The sequence below is a fragment of the Dreissena polymorpha genome, chromosome 2 (genome assembly GCF_020536995.1).
Source record: "Dreissena polymorpha isolate Duluth1 chromosome 2, UMN_Dpol_1.0, whole genome shotgun sequence".
In the NCBI taxonomy this organism is placed as follows: Eukaryota; Metazoa; Mollusca; class Bivalvia; order Myida; family Dreissenidae; genus Dreissena; species Dreissena polymorpha.
The window spans coordinates 115,945,593-115,965,825 of NC_068356.1; the positions used below are offsets into that span (position 1 = coordinate 115,945,593).

General features: G+C 36.6%; 1 protein-coding gene across 13 annotated transcripts in view; it reads right to left on the minus strand.

Annotated features, from left to right (window-relative positions):
• The window catches only part of LOC127868617 (rap guanine nucleotide exchange factor 6-like), a 123,365-nt gene that overhangs the window by 67,961 nt on the left and 35,171 nt on the right, over positions 1 to 20,233 (minus strand). The window lies entirely within an intron of this gene.

Here is a 20,233-nt window from a genome sequence, read left to right on the forward strand (position 1 = left end):
TTAATATTCTAACAATACCTGGTGTTTCTGTTAACTAGAAAAACACTAAGCAACATCCAGACACAACTGAGTGACTGTGACAAGGAACTGCTCCAACAACAATGATACAAAAAACACAGTTTAGTCTTTAACAGCAAAACAAACAAAGAGGTTCAATGAACTGCTGAGTGCAATGTCTATTTAATATATTTAGGTTATATTTAACCCTCACTATTTAATCAAGGCAACATCCCGTCATTAAAGATATCTCGCAAGATACAGTAAAAAATAAAATGAAATATGTTTGCATTTATTAAAAATATTAATTACATATTTCACACCAATTACTTAATTTGGTGACGTTTTAAATATGTTTTAATAATCATCAATTCGTTTAAATATGTTTTAATAATCATCAATTCATATTTAATTCAAAATTCCAATAAGCACCTCAGTTGACCACAAGCGGCATACAAATTTAAATACATGTACTCATTTTGAAGAATATGATCATATTATCAATAAGTACCGTAGGTTTCCACGTATAGCGCGCAGTTTTTTACCTCCAAAAATCAAATTAAAAAGCTGATGCGCGTTATACATTGATACAACGCTATCCTGGCTGCTAAATTGGTAAAAATATGTTGTGTAATCGTAAATAATCAAAATGGCCGCCATGTTTTTTTTCCAGAAAACCACCACCCTATAATCTTACTGACTGAGGGGCCATTGTCGAAACAACCAGAAGTCGCCACTGGTAGGTATGAACGCTGTAGAAGAAGTTTTGTCAAAATAAATTTGTTTGAATAAACTTGCGGACATTTGTTTGTGTTTTAACACTTCCTTTTCGATGAATTCCGATGGGGATTGTTGTCGAGAGCAGGCAAAGGTAGGTGCGAACGAGGTCTTTTTACGGGTAACGGTAGGTGTGAAAGGGGATCATTTTGCACTTCGTAATTGGCAGATGATATTGAGTAATATGTGCCACGACTTGTGACAATATGCAATTGCATTTTGTGTGTATAAATATTCAACGTTCAACTGTGGTGTTTCAAACTATCGTTAGCAATCGCCTGAACTACAACACAGAGAGATATTGACATCGTCATACAGAACATCATCCAATTGAAATTGTCTACCATCACAAGTTTTATCTTGAAATTGTCTTGAAATTGTCCATAAACACAACATTTATCTTGATTGTCATAATGGGTCGTGTACGTCAGTCGTATACCGCCAAAGAAAAGCTTGATGTTGTCAAGTACGCCGAGACTCACGGTAATCGAGCTGCTGGGCGTGAGTTCAATGTCGGCGAGTCATCGAACTACAAGACTACTACGAGGAAACACCGACCAAAATGACAGACGAACAGATAGAGAAGTTATTTGAGAAGTTATTTGAGAGCGACAGTGACGAAGAAGAATTTGAAGGTTTCGACGCATCTGACATCGACGGAAGAACGCTCTAGACGACCGCGGAAGAACGACAAAGACAACAACGGCCCTTCTCAGGGCCACCCATATTCTCGAGAGAATAGTCTTAACAATTGTCAAAAAATATAGTCCTTCGCCCGCATACCTCAACAATTGTATCCCTGTCTTCTATGCGTAATTCAAATTTACCGGTAATGCCCACGCTTTCCCCGAGGAAAAATCACACGATGTACACTAATTCTTATTTTCTCACGTTTTTCACGAAATGCACGTGGACTGTTAATCTTTTGCTAGAAAATTATAAAATTTTCAGAAAAGTATAGTGCTATGCAACCCCTGCTCCTAATCATAATGACGCTTCCTATTTTGAATGCTTAATTAAGCTTTCCAATGCCCGGGATTATTGGACTGTGTAATAGTAAAATGGCGGCCATTTTCGGTCCGATTTGGTGGTTTTATTGTCTTGAAATATTTTTTTCTCCATTTTTGCATTTAAAAAACAGCCTGCGCGCTATACACGGGTGCGCGCTATACGTGGAAACCTACGGTATATAGTGAACGTGTGCGGTAAATTAAGAGAAATACACATATTGGATTTAATAGGTTATTTAAACAACTCCTATTCATTGAAAAAATGTTCTTATAGAAAAAAAAATTCATATTTTCATTAAGAATAACTAACAGCTTGAATCAGTGCATTAAAATATATGTCAATGTATCTTTTCTATCTGTTAAAAAGAATAAAATCAGAAATGCAAACTTAGTTACGTTCAATATTTAGGTTCAATTCAGTTTAAAGCATGTGAACATCAACTCCATTGTACACACACACAGCCTGTGTGAGCACTCAAATTTCCATATTGAAGGTAACATTTCTGGCTATCAAATTACTAGCTGCACAAAGAAAGCTCATGCATATTCATTGCTTTCCTCATACCATAATAATATGACCGTCATCATTCGAAAATGGGTCTTAAGGCATATGTGGACAGCGTAGCGCAAGGAGCTGCACTCTCCACTTATGAGACTAGAAACCTTGTGTGACTATAAAGTGGACAGTGCAGCTCCTGAAAAGGCTGGGCAATAGCACAGGCTGATCTAGAGCTATGCAGACGGCATATTGCACTAAGACCCATTTTAGCAAAACACAGCTGATATTATAATTATCCATATGACCAATCATCAAATATTCTAATATCTACCACTTCAGGCACACAAACATGGCACAAACCACTGGAAGAATTTTCCATTAACGTTATGTCATTACTTGACATTAACATCAAGAAACACACATTATTTTTATTGACATGTCACAATCAAGAACATTTCAAGACATTTATCGAATTTCATAAACCCTCCAGACAGACTAGACACAACCCAGCATGCCTCTGTAATGCTTTCATTATATTCTTCAAAATGGCAAAAAAAGCAGAACTGGTGTCATTATTTGACACAGATCAATAAAAGAGCGGATGAGACCAGAACGAGAGTGCTATGTTTTCCCACAAATTCACACATTCATTAACTATGTAAAATGTACAAAAATACATTTGTCAAAACCAAGAAGCCTGTCAATTACTAGGCAGCAAATTCCTTGCTACACATACAATGGAACAACTGGTATCTTTGAATGATTAACTTTGGCACCATTGGCAAAAGTCCAGACCACACAACAATACAAAATGTACAGGTTTAAAATCATAAATCCTCCATCATTCTTCCAGTTTTCACATCAACACATCAAATATGTATCACATTGCTCCTTAATCTGCCAAAGCCCTGTGTGGAGACAGCTTGCCCTTAGACAAGCCAAATGCGTTTTGTCCCAGTTTGACAGTGACCTAGTTCCCAAGGCCTGTGGAACTCAATGCATGAATGAACACTCCAGTAAATTTCTCAAATTTGGCACACAATACCAAACCATAATTTTAAGTGGATGCTAATTTGCGTTCCTAAATGTCAAAACTTGTCATGACCTTAAGTGGCAATTATAAGTGTGGGGTTAAGAATAATGTCCCTCTTAACAAACTCGGCACACCTCTAACCTGAATATAGAACACAATTAAACTCACAGGTTATATTCTTTTATTTATGATTTTCAAAAAGTAAGGAAAGCCCAATTATTATCCCAAAAATGTATACAGCTACATGTATACATGAACAAAATACAATTCTTTCAATTCACAGATCCAACCACACTGGACAAACAATTCCTAATAGATCCATATGCTGAAATTGTGGTCTACAAGATTCTGTTATAACCAGAAAGCGCAAGGTAATTGACAGGTAATTGCAAGGTAATCAAGCCACATATATCTGTTACTTCAAATGTCTGAGATTGTACAGTCTTATTCAGACCCTGATCTTTATGGCTTAAACCCATATTACAGATAGTTAAATTTATTGAAATGATAACAACTTCAGTATTAACTTTGGGGATCAATCACCAGGTGTATTGGAAAGATACAAATAACATGTTGTCATTCATTGCGACAGCTATAACCATATTCAGATACAAAAAAGGAACCAGATGAGATCAATATTGAAAATAAAACTTCTTGAACACTTTTTTAGAAGAAACTGATAAATGTTTACATCCAACATGTGGATTATGCCTGTTCTTGCCTCAAAATACTTTTAATACTAAAAATGATTATTTTAAAAATCTACAAAGTTCAATAACATGTGTCTATCCGATTCACTATCTTCCCAGAAACAGTAAACAAACACAAAATTAAATTATGTGGAAGTTCTTCTGTTCAAAAACTTTAAATTAAGTTATTAATTTCTGTACACAGCATCAATGAGCAGAAATCTAGTGGCATGTTACTGCCCTGGTGCAAGCTAGACCCCAGACAGGGGACTTGCGGCCACATACAAGGCTGCTGATAGCATCTCCCTGGAACAATATTAAAATGTAATACCAATGGGGTCTTCCTATAATACAAAAAACACCTACCGTTGTGTATAGGCAGCATATTATTTTGACACATATACACCTGGATAATGCTGAATTACTCAAGAAAGAGGAACACATATGGTGAGACATATTCTAAAATCGTTGGGCATAACATGGAGAGGGGACTTTTGAAAAGGTTAGAACATAAATAAATGAAAGAAGGGCCTTCTTCCATTCTGCTAAACTCCCAAAAATGGTAATTTTGTTTGTTATTTTTAGATTATTGTACGAATTGTACCAAAACAACACAACACACTCCATATATGCACCCGTGCGTCAATTATCAATACAAACAAACAGTAGGAGTAAATTTTACTACAACTCACAAATCAGCCAATGAGAATGCATATGCAAATGAGCTTTGTCAATTAAATGTGACATCACTGCATTTGTTAAGAAATGAACACTTATGAGTAGGTGGACACAATGCGTCTTCGATCCAAAGTATATACTGTAAACGTATAGAAATTCGTCGGTATGAAATTTCGTGGTTTAATAAAAAACAACTACTTCGTTGACTCGTAATTTTGTGGATTTCAAATAAAAAACAACTAATTCGTTGATACGTAATTTCGTGCATTTCAAATTTTCGGGGAAGACTGACCGTCATAATAATAAATCTTTCATTAAAACAACCAGAGTAATAACAATGCATAATCTGCTAATCTGTGTTGACAGCAAGACTTGAGGTTAATGTGCACTGAAGCATGAAAGTGTTGCCGCTAATTGTCGATAAGAGCGATAAAGCGGCGCACTTGTGGGTCCCCGCTCGCTAATTGGCATCAATGTAGTTTTGACAATATTTGCAATTCTCAGCGCAATCGGTCCCCTAGTTGTAACAATTGAGTAATAAGGTCCCCAAAATACACGTGTGTCACTAATTGACATATGTGATACTAAAGTGAAGTAACTATTACACAAAATAAATATCTCGGAGAACCGACAACAAAAGAAAATGTCGGAAATGACATTCGGAAATGGATGATTTCGGATTAAAAATGTATAAACAATCGTTGGTACTTGAATTTGTGGTTCAGCAGACCAACGAAATCCACGAAAATTCGTACCACACGAAATTGAATGGTTTTACAGTAGCTATCTTTTATTTACGAAATTGTATAGGCTGAAATGACAGATGCTCCTGTCCAACACATGTCTTCATAACTAAAGTTGCTAAAAGCTATAGAAATGTGTAAGTGCTAGCAAATAAATGGCAAATGTGGACGAGCAATTAACAATCTTGTCTTATGAGTAAGTAAAAGCAAATAAACATTGCTTGCATGTGCTTTGTTCCAATTGAATATTGACGCATTGATGTATTAGATGCTCTTACCATGAGAAAAATCCCTATTTCAATGGAACCAGAGGTTTTAAAAATCTAAATAGTATTCCACATTTAAAGGCCAATCTGTTCCATATGAATGATTCAGAGCAAATTCTCCCCAGCACATCAAGCCCAGCCTCTAACTCAACAGTATCAAGTGACCATTTGCACTTCCTGCCCCTACTGGGTTAAAGGTCATAACAAACAACAAGTACTTCCCAAAGCCTGGTATGAGGCATGTCTGCCTCCAACATGCTTAGTAAGAGCAGCAGTCTATTTTAAGATCAAATAAATCTTTACTGTCAAGTCATACTGAGGCATGTGTTCAAATTAGTATATAATATGTTGCAAACAATGCCAGGTGTTTTTGTCATGATAAACAACAGTTAAGTCACAATGAACACAACTATATTGATTTTTATGCTTTAGAACATTCAACATTCCCATACATATTACCAGTAATACCAAAGTGCATATCAACAAGGGCTGTTTGTAAAACATGCATGCCCCCCATATGGGCTGTCCGTTGTAGTGGCAGCCATTGTGTGAATACGTTTTTTGTCACTGTGACCTTGACCTTTGACCTAGTGACCTGAAAATCAATAGGGGTCATTTGCGAGTCACGATCAATGTACCTATGAAGTGTCATGATCCTAGGCAAAAGCGTTCTTGAGTTATCATCCGAAAATCATTTTAATATTTCGGGTCACCGTGACCTTGACCTTTGATCATGTGATCTCAAAATCAACAGGGGTCATCTGCGAGTATCAATCTACCTATGAAGTTTCATGATCCTAGGCATATGCGTTCTTGAGTTATCATCCGAAAATCATTTTACTATTTCGGGTCACCGTGACCTTGACCTTTGACCTAGTGACCTCAAAATTAATAGGGGTCATCTGCGAGTCATGATCAATCTACCCATGAAGTTTCATGATGCTAGGCGTATGCGTTCTTGAGTTATCATCCGGAAACAATTGTACTATTTCGGGTCACCGTGACCTTGACCTTTGACCTAGTGACCTCAAAATCAATAGGGGTCATCTGCGAGTCATGATCAATCTACCCATGAAGTTTCATGATCCTAGGCGTATGCGTTCCTGAGTTATCATCCGGAAACCATTTTACTATTTCGGGTCACCATGACCTTGACCTTTGACCTAGTGACCTCAAAATCAATAGCGGTCATCTGCAAGTCATGATCAATATACCTATGAAGTTTCATGATCCTAGCCCCAAGCGTTCTTGAGTTATCATCCGGACACCACCTGGTGGACGGACCGACCGACAGACCGACCGACCGACATGTGCAAAGCAATATACCCCCTCTTCTTCGAAGGGGGGCATAAAAATACGTATTGCAACTGAAAACAGTAAACACCAAACAAACTGGTGTCATCCCAAACCTCACCCAAATGACTTTCAATGAGGAAAACCATTGGTTGACCTACCAATTGGCAGGTCCATGTTAATCTGAATCAATGCTTATTGGTAAATATTCATGAATATAGACCAATATAAAATGGCCACACCTGAACATTGAAACTATTAAGGCAAAATCCTGCCAGTTTTTAGCTGAAACTTTAACCCTAGGAGATTTAAAGCTTGTTCCATCACCCATAACAGGCTATCAGGTTATGTCAACAATTACAATCAATTACAGGCAGGTCATATCAACAACAAATTACTTGTTTTGGTATCTTTATCCCACATGTACTATTTCACTTAAAATTGGCAGATCATTCATTTACAGAAATTAATAATGTGTAATCTTATCTAAGTAAATATACAAGCTTAAATGATTGCCAAGCCAAGAAACACCAACACATTTATTGTTAAGCCAAACTATTTGCACAAAAATTAAACTTATCACATAGCAGCATTCTTGCAATTTGACTACAACACTGCAGCAGACAATAATGTGTAATTAGGCTGTTCTTATCAGCACATAAACCCAGGTATTTGGATCAGAATCAAACCTGAATCTATAAAATCTTAAAAAAACACTTTTGTAATCAGACCTTAATTCATGACAATAAACAAATAACTAGTCTTGGAATGCAAATATGGGTTCCAACGAAAATCATCAAGTTTTACAGACACCATTTTTCAAAACATTACAGTGTTTTTTTCACCATTTTGGGAATGGGGCCGGGTCCCTTTGGATTGGGAAAATTAGCGGCGTTTTGACTAACATTGGGAAACAAGTGTTGTTGTTGTTTTGCTTACAAATGCTTCAAAACTGGGGATACAAGTGTGTTCAGTATCATATTTACTAAGGTTGATCTAATATGGATGGGAGATGAACAAAATATTGAGATCTAAAAAAAAAAATTTTTTTTTTTCCCATTGAGAATTTTTAGCTCCCATTTGGGAAAAATATATACTTTTTTCCATTGGGAATAGGTCCAGTTACCAGACCCGATTTTGAATGAAAAAAAAACACTGCATTACATGTTAATTAAATGCATATTTATTACTTTAATAGTAATTAACAACATAAAGTACTTTCCACCAAGAGAATAAAGAGGTTACAATGATAGACTTTAAAGCTTAAACATTGCAGATGTCATATTAACCAACAACAATTGTTTTTTGTACATCACAGAGTTACAGAAGCGCACTTCAACAGCTGAAGTTCATTCTGTTTTTTTTTAACATAAATCAGTCTACATGCTTTGTGAAATTAATTTATGCTCCATATCTGTCACAAAATGCTAATGGGAAATCATGCTATGACAACTACCACTAAAGAATACTCCAATTTCACACTTAATACTGTCAACTCAGCAAGAAAGGTTGACACAAAGACTATACTTGACTCCTTAATATTCCAGCAATTCTTTCATTGATATTCCATTCACAATAAAACACCACACCACTTTCACATCCGCAGAGAAACTAAACTTTACCAATATTGTTTTAAATACACCTCTCCTTACCAACTATCTATACACAATGAAACACTTTCATTTTACTTAATGAATGTTCACTAATTTTCAAAAGACATGAGACAATGACAGTGCCGTCTCAATTATCTAGTCCAAAGCACAGCATGAATTTAAATGTCTATAGACCTGAGAACCCAGTAAGACACCACTATAAACAGATCTGACAAGTGGATTGGAAAAACTCCAAATTAATCATCTTGACAAAATCGTTATCCAAGTTCTGTTATACAAATATTGTAAACACATCTTACTAATTTAAGACTAATTAACAGAAAGAATCATGCTCTGGTATGCAATTACACAAGTATTTTCATAGAACACAATGCAACATTTCACAGTCAGCACAAAGCTGTATAATCATTACTGAAGCTTGTAGGTTTAACATTTTTAATTACTGTTTTACTTTTAATTCACCACAACTATTTCAAAACTTAGCACAAAGCGTAAGGTATAATCCAATGAGTGTGCAAATTGTTTTGATCAAACGACTAATTCATAAGCCTTCAGGTTTATTGAAAGCTTATTCCACCTCAAGGTGATAGATCAATCTTATCGGCTACAAAATTTTCATAAATCACTTGTCAATCCATAGAAAATGCATGATCAGTATATACTACAAGTGTTTATTGTTACCAGTTTTAAACTACATTAACCCAACAAAAGCATCCAACAAGGAAAAATATTTCGGCTATAAAATCCTGTACATGAAAATTTAATTATCATATTTAGCCAATGTTTACAGAATATTTCATTGCTAATCCTATAAAATAGCATTTCAAGCTTAATAAGATTTTTATCCAATGAAATGCTCCAGTCAACTTGATTGACAGACAATAGAGAAATAAAATTGAATTTTTGACATGCTGAACAAACATTGGTCATTAACTGAGGCCTGTGAAAAGCCATGCTGTCCACCTCTCGTTGATCAAATATGCCAGCTGCATTCAACCTGATGGTCTCATGGGGTGAGAAGGTGAAATACAATAGACCTTTGACATCCACAATGCAAACCCACATTTGGCTGTGTGAGTTCCTTTTTCGGCGTAGCTGTATACGCCAGCGTTTTACCTTACCTGACCTTTGTAACTGTCCAATAAAATTCAAATAAAATTTCCCGCGGCTAGGTCAGAATGAATACACTTCATTTATTCCATAGGCTGATTTGAGCATATGACCAGAACATTGGAAACATGTCCGCGTCTTTGTAACACTGTTTTACTGCGTGTTCAGCATGAAACCATTTTATCTCTAATGAAAAGGCTTAATAGATAGAACAGTTTTACACTCAATCTCGACATCAATACAGTTTGTGCGTGCACCTTTTCTTTTCAGAGGATTGCCAGCACAAGAACGTTTGTACTGAAAGGCTATGTTCTCATATTTAGTACTTACTTCCATATTCCTGTCAACATGTTAACATGTAAAAGTATAAAGAGCAGTGGAAGCGAGGCCTCACTTTAATGCATTGCATTTCAACCCGCGAGGTATCAGGTCAGTTCGCGGCCAGTGTGTGTGAATGTCAGAGTTTATATACAGATCATTGCTACGTCTTTAAGACTACCTCATGTGCTGACCGAATTTCGCGGCCAGTAAAATAATCGTTATATAATAAAGACGCTATAGCGTGAACTATGTGAACTGGAATTTTCTTTAGACCAGAAAGATGTTAAATGAAGATATCCAGCGATATGATTATGGTATGTCAATAATAGATTCTTAATGTGTTTTCAACAATACCGTGATAAATATTATTTTTAATTAATTTAACAAGAATTATTCCACCATATTGACTAATGTATTAAGCATGAGCGCGGTGATTCTCGATACTGTTAATAATCGAATCAAATAGTAATGCCCGTAGGGCTGTCACGATACGCCGTGAGCGTACCGCGGTATATCGTGGTACGGCAACACTGTATCGCGGTACGTACCGCGATATTTTACAGAATATGTATCTGTGAAGATAACAGCAGAATAACAAGTTTTACAAACTTTATTAAACTCAATAATCAGAAAACACTGGTATCATAGTATGACTAGAAACTGCAAAAGAAACTGTAATAAACTTGATAGAAGTAGTCATTGTTATTGTTCGCGTCTTTTTCTAAAATGTCCGCCATGTTGTTTACAATAGCTGTGACTAGGATCTGTGTAAATCGAACGCTTCAAGGGCAGGTTCAAAACGCGGAGTCAGCGGGCTCAGTATTGAAAATCCGTAGCGTTCTGACTCTTCCTCGACTTATTCAGAATCTTAAGATAACATGATTCGGAAGTGCTATGCTTTGAACGATCGATATACTAAAGAAAGAAAATAAGAAATAGAATAAACATCTTTTGGATAATTATGAACTTATTTGCAAAGGAAATCTGTCCCTAATTCCAAAAAAGGTACGGACCCATACATCGCCGTATTTTAAACGTGAAAGTTAAACATCTACAAGTGGAAGCGCTTGCTTGACCTGAATATTAACGGATTATTTATTTAGCCCTTTTGAATCGCTTCTACATTTTTCAAAACGATATCTATATCAAAATAATTATGTAATGTATTTATATCTGTGCTAATATAATAATATTAAACAAGAGTTCCGCGGTCGGAGATGACCGCATTGAAGCCGGATTTTTGATTTAAATGACAGGAAAGTACCTTTCGTGTTTTTGTCAATGCAATACTTAAATTACTGAAATATTGTTCAAAGGTCAAAATGAAATGTAAGTACTTTTCAAGGCATGAGCAAACCTTGTGTTATGTTTTGAATGCATATAACAATTTTAACATTTTAACATTGAAGGTCACAGTGACCTTGACCTTCAAATGAATGACATTGAAATGAGCAGTGGTGATCTTCTAGTACTGGCCAACCTTTATGTCAAGTTTGAAGACTCTAGGTACAAGCATACCAAAGTTATAACATGGAATAAGAACTTTAACAGTTTTACCTACCAAAGTTATAAGAACTTTAACATTTTTACATTCAAGGTCACAGTGACCTTGACCTTAGAATGAATGACCTTGAAATGACCAGTGGTCATCTAAGTGTGCTTGCAAACCTTCATGTCAAGTTTGAAGACTCATTGTCCAAGCATACCAAAGTTATAACAATTTTAACATTTTAACATTTAAGGTCACAGTGACCTTAACCTTCAAATGAATGACATTGAAGTGACCAGTGGTCATCTTCTAGTACTGGCCAATCTTTATTTCAAGTTTGAAGACTCTGGGTACAAGCATACCAAAGTTATAACATGAAATAAGAACTTTAACATTTTTACATTCAAGGTCACAGTGACCTTGACCTTCAAATGAATGACCTTGAAATGTCCAGTGGTTACTTACTAGTTCTGGCCAACCTTCATGTCAAGTTTCAAGACTCTAGGTCCAAGCATACCAAAGTTATAACAACTTTAACATTTTTACATTCAAGGTCACAGTGACCTTGACCTTCAAATGAATGACCTTGAAATGTCCAGTGGTTACTTACTAGTTCTGGCCAACCTTCATGTCAAGTTTCAAGACTCTAGGTCCAAGCATACCAAAGTTATAACAACTTTAACATTTTTATATTGAAGGTCACAGTGACCTTCACCTTCAAATGAATGACCTTGAAATGACCAGTGGTCATCTGTTAATCCTGGCCAACCTTCATGTCAAGTTTGAAGACTCTAGGTCCAAGCATACCAAAGTTATACCATGAAATAAGAACTTTAACATTTTTACATTCAAGGTCACAGTGACCTTGACCTTCAAATGAATGACCTTGAAATGACCAGTGGTTACTAACTAGTTATGGCCAACCTTCATGTCAAGTTTCAAGACTCTAGGTCCAAGCATACCAAAGTTATAACAACTTTAACATTTTTTATATTGAAGGTCACAGTGACCTTGACCTTCAAATGAATGACCTTGAAATGACCAGTGGTCATCTGTTAATCCTGGCCAACCTTCATGTCAAGTTTGAAGACTCTAGGTCCAAGCATACCAAAGTTATACCATGAAATAAGAACTTTAACATTTTCGAGCACGCCGCCACCCCGCCCGCCCGCCCGCCCCCCCCGCCCGCCCGACAACATCAATCTATAAGCCGAGATTTTTTCGAAAAAAATCCGGCTAAAAACCGGTGTGGCAACGCCGTACCGCGGTGCGATTTTTTTCACAACATGCACCGCGATATACCGATGAATCGTGACAGCCCTAAATGCCCAACAAACCACTAAAACAGGTTTGTTCGAAGAACGCGCGTATAAACATTTAAAATATGTACGGATACTTTGCGTGTGGCCGGTTGACTCATGTTTTAATTTCACTTCCATTCTTCTTTTGGTTTTCTGTTTTGTATCTATATTTTATGACCAGTAAACATGTAATAATGTAAAATAAGCCGCGAAAACTCCACGTAACATCACGTACTGCGTGTGATGCAGCTAAGAACTGCACAGAAAAAGACATTCGCTATCCTTGATCTCATTCATTGAACTCTTTACCTTTCATAAACTCCAACCACAATCAACGCCGTATATCTTTTTAAAAGATATTTCTTGTTAATAATAACCACTGCTGCAAAAGCCTCCGTCTTTTTAGTATACTATGCTGTTCAGATATGAAGTGTTTAATACTTTTCACAAACAAAAACAGAAGTCATATATGTATTTTGATATATGTCTTTCAGTGCTTTGCACTACTTTTTAAATATGGACTCTACAATTCTTATACAATGGTTCCCCAGAAGACAATCAGCTGACAAGATGCAGGATCACTCATTTCCAATACCATCATAAACAGATGGAAAACCAGGCAACAAAGAGGATTTTGAATTATTCAGCAATCACACAGCAGCTAATTCAACATTAAGACAGCAGGTAACATCCACTGCAATGGAGACTACAAGACACAATTGTCTGTTATAGGTGTAACTTTAAAAGCGACTGAGCATACAATTCTACAAAAATAAATCAAAACTGGAATACTGAATTAGTGATTTTACTCAATAAACATGAAACATATACACTGTAACTCCAATATAATGCGCTCCGTTTTAACGCTGTATTCAATATAACCATGGGGTGCTTGGATCCCATTTTTTCTCCAACCTTCCATTTCTGATTCAAGTCCATGTTATGAAACGTCTTGTATTTTCAGAAAATTCAAAGATGGCGGCGATCACAGCTTGATTGCTTTATTCAATCGTGTGTTAAACTGATTTTAATCGCTTAGAGGTTAGGCGACACTCAACAGCTAATTGGCGTTCATCTCTTGTGTAATGTCAAAAAAGTTGTGAAAAAATCGCGTGTCAGTGTTTATCACATGTATTTCCTATCAGACCGGTTCAGTGTGCTTATTTCAATAAGGTGCAATAAGTGCAAGCGGAAAAATTATCAAATTAAAGTTATTCAAAACGATCAAAACTTTCTTTGATATGATTGCAGTTTGTCTATATGAACGGTGTGGGTGCAAAATATACTGCACACAGTAAGTATAAGATAGGGTAGGTTTTTCTGACATTTCATTATCATTCTAGTATTAAGGCAACAAGTATTCACAAAAATGGAAGGCGTATAGTATTGCAGTGAAGTTGAATGTCGTTGACGGGCTATGTCCTTTAGAAGCGCAGGCAACAGTCACGAGAGAGACCTAAACATTGCAGAATCTACTCTGCCTGGGTGGTTAAAGGATGAGGCAAAACTGCGGTCAAGTCTAGCAGACATGGACTGCGAAGGATCCAAGCGGAAACACCAGCGTACCGCTTAAGATCCCCAACTTGAAAAGGCTATGATAGACTGGTTCAACCTGGAGTGGAGTGAAGGAAACACTATCAGGGCCAATCGTGCAAGGCCAAGCCAAGATCTTCAATGAACTTATACACGGCGATGGGGCAGGCGGGTTGGAGGGAAGCAGCTTTTGGCCACGAAACTTTAAGAGCCATTGCCATATACATGAAGTCCGTATTAGAGAAGAACAGCGATCTGCAGACTAAGCGGCCGCGACCGAATACCTGCCACTCCTGACAAAGATCATCGACAAAGGCCAGAATAGACTGGAACAGATTTATAACGCCGACGAGACCAGTCTTTATTTTAAGATGCTGCTGGACCGAACCCTGGCCAGGCGAACAGATGACCAGAAGACACTGGGGTTCAAAATGGCTAAGAACCATATCGCCATTCTACTGTGTACCAGGAATACACAATCTCCCACCATTAATCATCCGCAAGTTCGCAAAGCCTGGGGGTTTCCATCATCTGAACCTGGAGATGCTGCCTGTAGAATACAATCACAGTGCAAACGCGTTGATGACGTCATCCATCTTAGAAAATTGGTTTCATCGGCACTTTGTTTCTGCCGTCCGTCGTCACCTGCTTCAACAGCTGTTCCCGTCACAGGCGCTACTGCTGTTGGATAACTGCGGAGCTCACTTAAAGAGTCTGTGCTCCAAGGACTAGAAGATCTTCATATCATTCTTGCCGAAGAATACGTCGTTGAAAATCCAACCAATGGATATGAAGAGCATTGCGACCTCTAAACGTCTGTACCGGCGCCAGCTCATCAGATCAGTCACAGCCAGGGGTTCTCTAAGCCTCCTAGAGTTCCTGAAGAGGCTGACAATCAAAGAGGCAATCTATATGTTCGACAGCGCCTGGCAAGAGGTATCCAGGCAAACCATCTTCAATGGCTGTTGGCAGAGGGCCTTCGGAGATGTGATCAGCACAATTGATGAAGCGACGATAGCGATGGTAAGTTTGAAGGTTTCAGCACTGCAGACATTTGTCAGGCAGAGAAACACCTTGCTAACTTCAACTCCTTTTCAGAAGTAGATGTCATCAAATCCAGTGATGCGTTTGGTGTGATGGACAATGACATTGATCAGTGGCTCATAATCAATGATGAGCTCGCCACCACAGCCCATCTAACGGGGAGATCGTGGCTAATGCGACCGGTACATGTAAGAAGGCTGAAGAGAACGACGACGAAGAGGACGAAGAAGAAATGGAACCGCCAACTGTGATGTCGTCAATCATTACAGGCCTCGAGAAAGGTCTCCAATGGCTGGAGACCTCTGCACACGGAACATCGGCACAGACGTGTCATCTCTGCAACATTATTGCCCTTGCTCGAGCCGCAGCCAGAGACTCGTGCAAGCAAAGAAAGATGACCGAATTCTTCAGCAGCCATAGCGAATAAATGAATTACCTGTTGATGTTTTGTTCGTATGGTGTATTGTATTTCATCTGTATAAACTATATCTGTGTTATCGTTTATTATATGATATACATGCATGATAAATAAAAAGATCATTCTGTATGTTTAATGTTTCAGTACGTGAAAGAGAAATTAATTAAATAATCCTGATGATTTATTTACATGCTAACCCAGTGTAATTGTTAACAGAGATTCACTTTCATTTTTGCCCGTTAACAGAAAGTCCCCGGGAAGCACTTTTTTTACATGACTGCGTATGATGCAATAAAACATTTCTCTGTACATGTATCGTATTGCATTCAATCTAAATTTAAATTCCCTCGTCCAATGAAAGCTCTGTCCCATAATGCACTGTACTCTTTACACTTCTGAAAAATGGCATAGGCATATGGTTGTGTTTATGATATTCTTAAACATATTTATCGTCATATATGTTCAAGATTATTTTTTTTGGCAGTGATGTTGTAATTATATATTGGATTATCGGATAAATGTGCACATTAGAAAAAGTATACAGTTATCAATACGATTCGGTTTATATGCATGTATTGGCGAATGACAACACAGCATGGCAATAAACAGGACCTATAGTATAGGCTATACTATACCTGTTTTTATAACCCCCTGCAATAAATGAGCTCAAAACTTAAAACGCTGTCCGTTTATAAAGTGGTTGCATGGCTTGGACCCGTCATCTGCATTATATTGGAGTTGCAGTGTACCATTTGAGTTTGCATTAAATACATTATACGCCAATAAACATTTGATGCATATAATGCATGTAATATGCTCAGGGACTGCAGTCAAATCACTGTCCTTAAGAACATGTATCTTCTGAACATATAAAATAATTCCTAAAATATTATAAATAACACAATTAAAAATAATAATTTCAAACTATCTCTGGGTCTCACACCAACTCACTTTTATTTGGTACAAACTTCTGATATTTTACATTCAAATGTATGTAGGGCCACGACTTTTTTTTTTATTGGTTTACAAAAATTATTTTGAAAATGGTCCATCGGGCGGTCGAAAAAAAAAAAAAAAAAAAAAACATCGGAAAAAAAAGTTAATACTAAAAACATCAGAACAAAGACAACATATCTTTTATAACCTTAACACAGAGACAAAAAATCAAATTATGCAATGAAACACATCTATATCTTCAAATGAAAATGAGTCCTAAAAGCACCTTTTGTAACATCAGGCAATTTTAAACACTCCATTACATGACATGCGTTCTTCTCCCATTAAAACGAAAAACTGCGCTTCAATTCCATAATTCGATGCGCTTCATTACGCAATACAATGCCCGTTGCATAAATCTTATATAAGATAAACTACTCATACACAAATTACCCGGTATGTGTTTGCTCTTACTCGACTTATGAGATCGTACATGAAAAAAATCGAGGTAGATCGATCCATGAGTCGTCGCGGTAATGTTTGTCAAAGTTATTGTTGTCATGAAAACTCGTTGATTTACAACGCAAAACGTCTTATTTGAACTGATGCGAATTAATTTAATCATATTTGTCAACTTCGCTTTTGCTTTATTTTGATAATTTAATCCAAAGTTTAATGTTAGCAAGTGTTTTTTTTACCGGAATTGTAAACAAGGAGTCAGTTAAAGTCTTCCAAAAATGTGCAGTCTGTGTGAATTGACAGTTTGACGTCATCAAAGGAAAGCCGCTTTCTGTCGGAAGCAATAAAGCGACAAATTTCGCGCCGAAAAAATTGGCTTCCTTTGTCTAGCAATCAACATGCCGAATCAATCGTGTGTTTGTTTCTCAATTGCAATCCTCCAATTTAATAAAAGCACGTGCATAGCTCCGCCTTCGAATCTTTTGCCGAGAACGGAGGCGGAGTTTAATGGTTAATTGAGCTAGTGTTTTACGCAAGTTGAGTTCCGATTTGCCGAAATTACTCGGCCCTAAGCATTGATACCGATTTGTTCCGATTTCCAAACTTTCTGTACAGTTCCTATAAACTATGGCGGACGTGTTTACAAAATTCCTAAACACATATATCGTAAATAATGGCAGTGTTTTATTGGATTATTTATACTAATTATCAAATACTTTTTTATCTACTATTATATCGGGTTTGTTTAATATAATTAACATGTTAAACAATATAGTTGCGTCGACATTTTACTGACGCTGATTTTCTTATTGTCTGTAATTTTTACCCGAAATAAATTTTGAGAAGTGCCCATAAAAGGACTGGTACATAATGTGTCACATTGAAAAATATCCCGATCTCTGCAATATATGTGAACCAATCGTTGATTGTACTTACTTGATTTTATTCACAACCGTACTCAAACCGGATCGTTTTTTTTTCTCGTTTCGTTCGTTTTGCAGTGCGGTCGGGAATAAAATATTTAAAAAAAAGACGATTTTCCGATTTTATTTTTTTTCCCTTTTTCCAAAAATTAGGGTCGGCGGTTTTGTAAACCAAGAAATATAAAAGTCGTGGCCTAGATTGAGGAAACTGAATTGAGTTCGCCAAATAGGCAATAGTGAGCAGTTGACTATTTAGCTAAATGACTTTAAGACTTACAAGAAAGTGAATGGAAATGATTGCCACTACCATAATTACTCTTTTCAGACACTTTGTGTTTTAGTTATGTCCCAAAATGTAGATTTTAGATATTTCAGAAAAGCAGGTGTACGAACATTTGGTGACAACAATACAGGTGTTAGAAACTTTATAGATTACCACGCCATATAGAAGGAATAACTTTAATAAATTTTTTAACTGTAAGTTGTTGGATGAAACTATTGACATTTACCTGTATATATAGTTATTCACCTAATAACACAAATGTAATGGTCAATTGCCTTAATGCATTCATCGGCCAGGTTTTATGTCCTTAATCGGGTTGTAAAATGCATGATCGAAGCTTAAACAGATAAGCACAACAGGGCAGTTTTCTGAAAAAAATAGCATTGTTAAAAAACAATCCAAGAGACATTCAAAGTACTTATTTTGGCTGAAAACAGGGGTAGGCAGAAATCTAAAGTGTCCCTTAACTTCAAGAAATTACCCTATTCCATATATCCTCTAACAGAATTTGCATTATTGGAAGATTCAATTTAGGTCATATCATGAGTTCATACCACCAAAAAGTGACAGCTTACTTAACTGCTTTTGTGATTAGTGATAAACTGGCTATGTTTTAATCTATCAATGATTTACATGTATCACAAATTGATTGTGCTGCAATCAACCAAAGAGCAATCATTTTCACTTTCAGTTATAAGTAATTAAAGGGAGAAAAATGCCAATCCAGTAATTATCCAATAGGTTCAGATGTTTTCTCCAAATGACTACACTGTAACTCCAATATAACGCGGATGACGGGGTCCAAGCCACGCAACCGCGTTATAAACAGACAGCGTTATAAGTTTTGAGCTAATTTATTGCAGGGGGATATAAAAACAGGTAAAGTATAGCCTATAATATAGGTCCTGTGTATTGCCATGCTCTGTTGTCATCCGCAAATACTTGCATATAAACCGAATCGAACGATAACGTAATACATACCGCTTTTCTAATGTGCACATGCATCCGATAATCCAATATAATTACAACATCAATTACGAAAAAAATAATCTTTAACATTTATGACGAGAAATATGAGATTCATAAGCACATCCATATGCCGACGCCAATTTTCAGAAAAAGAGTACAGTGCATTATGGGACAGAGCTTTAATTGGGCGAGCGACTTTAAATTTAGATTGAATGCAATACGACACATGTACAAAGAAATGTTTTATTGCGTCATACGCGTCATGTAAAAATCGTGCTTTCCGTGGACTTTCTGATAAATGGCAAAAATTAAAGTGAATCTCTGTTAAGTATACTGCGTTAGCACGTAAATAAATCGTTATGATTTTTTAATTTATTATTCGTACACGTACAAAAACAACAGAAACACAAGAGTTCCGCGGTCGGAGATGACCGCATTGAAGCCGGATTTTTGATTTAAATGACAGGAAAGTACCTTTCGTGTTTTTGTCTAGGTCCAAGCATACCAAAGTAATAACAATTTTAACATTTTAACATTGAAGGTCACAGTGACCTTGACCTTCAAATGAATGACATTGAAATGAGCAGTGGTGATCTTCTAGTACTGGCCAACCTTTATGTCAAGTTTGAAGACTCTAGGTACAAGCATACCAAAGTTATAACATGGAATAAGAACTTTAACATTTTTACCTACCAAAGTTATAAGAACTTTAACATTTTTACATTCAAGGTCACAGTGACCTTGACCTTAGAATGAATGACCTTGAAATGACCAGTGGTCATCTAAGTGTGCTTGCAAACCTTCATGTCAAGTTTGAAGACTCTATGTCCAAGCATACCAAAGTTATAA